The sequence below is a fragment of the Dermacentor silvarum genome, chromosome 7, assembly GCF_013339745.2.
Source record: "Dermacentor silvarum isolate Dsil-2018 chromosome 7, BIME_Dsil_1.4, whole genome shotgun sequence".
Taxonomy (NCBI): Eukaryota; Metazoa; Arthropoda; class Arachnida; order Ixodida; family Ixodidae; genus Dermacentor; species Dermacentor silvarum.
The window spans coordinates 109,467,383-109,468,549 of record NC_051160.1 but is presented as its reverse complement, the minus strand read 5'-3'; positions in this window follow the sequence as shown (position 1 = coordinate 109,468,549).

The following is a 1,167-nucleotide window of genomic DNA, read 5'->3' as shown; positions in this document are numbered from 1 at the left end:
TCGCTTAGCCATATACAGCTTTCGCTGTAAAAGTAAAATAGTAGTAGTGATTTTATTGAAGAAGAAAATGACGCTTATTTCTGCTGCCCAATAGGGAGCACGGCGCAGCGTCAGGGGAAGGGGAAAAAGGAGATAAAGAAACGCGGGGCGCAGCGTGGGATGAAAGACACGAGGAGGAAAGCGGATGAGGAGGGTGTTGCGGAACCAGGAAGCGGACAGTGTAGAATGAAGGTACGGCTGAAGGGTGAGAAGAAAGGCGTAGTGCGCCTACGATGCTACGAGATGGCGCCTGAGTAGCGCGCGTCGTCTGGGAGGTCTATCGCCGGCGGCTGCTGTGAATCGCGCCCACGCCTAACCCATGCGCTGGCTCTCGCGATCTCAAGATTAGCGAGGAAGGAATAACCCCAACCCAACGAATGCCCGAGAGATTCTCGCTCATCAGCGTACAACCAGAAAGAAATACCCTCCCCCTCACGCACAACTCAGTGGAGAGGAAGCCGCCAGCTGGCGCAAAATTCAGACCGGGGTATACCCCCACCTTAAATTACAGAATGCCATGTTCGCCACTCGCTACAGGGTCGACTGTCCGTGGTGCGGCGGCATACCAACACTACAACACATTACATGGGATTGTGAATCACACCCGTTTGATAAAACACGCCACACAATGGAGCAATGGGAGGCACAGCTAACCAGCTCAGGCCTGATGGGACAACAGTCCTTCATAGAACAGGTCAAGCGGGCGGCCGAGGCCAGTGGGGCCCTGGACTAAAGGGGCTCCGATCATTCCACCAAAATGCTTTTGATCAATAAACGTGTTCTTCTTCTTCTTGTCCGCGCCAGCCAATATATCGCGAATTGAAAATATGTATACAGCTGCTCTCCAATTGTGCTTTAGGGAGCATCGTAAACATCGGCGAATACAAAAAAAATGTCCTGTCGTAGCCCGCGACCTATGTATTCAAAAAAGTTGTCGCAGTTTCACCTGAAAGGTGAAGCATCAATTGCGATAGCAAATTTGTAGAGAGCTATACGGAGTAATGATATTAGTTTTATCAGCTGCATAAACTTGGACATGCAGCAGCACCGGCAACACGCAGAACTATTGTCGACGCCGTCGGCGTTTTGCCCGCGTTCGCTCAAAATTCGTGCGGCGTTGGTGACTGT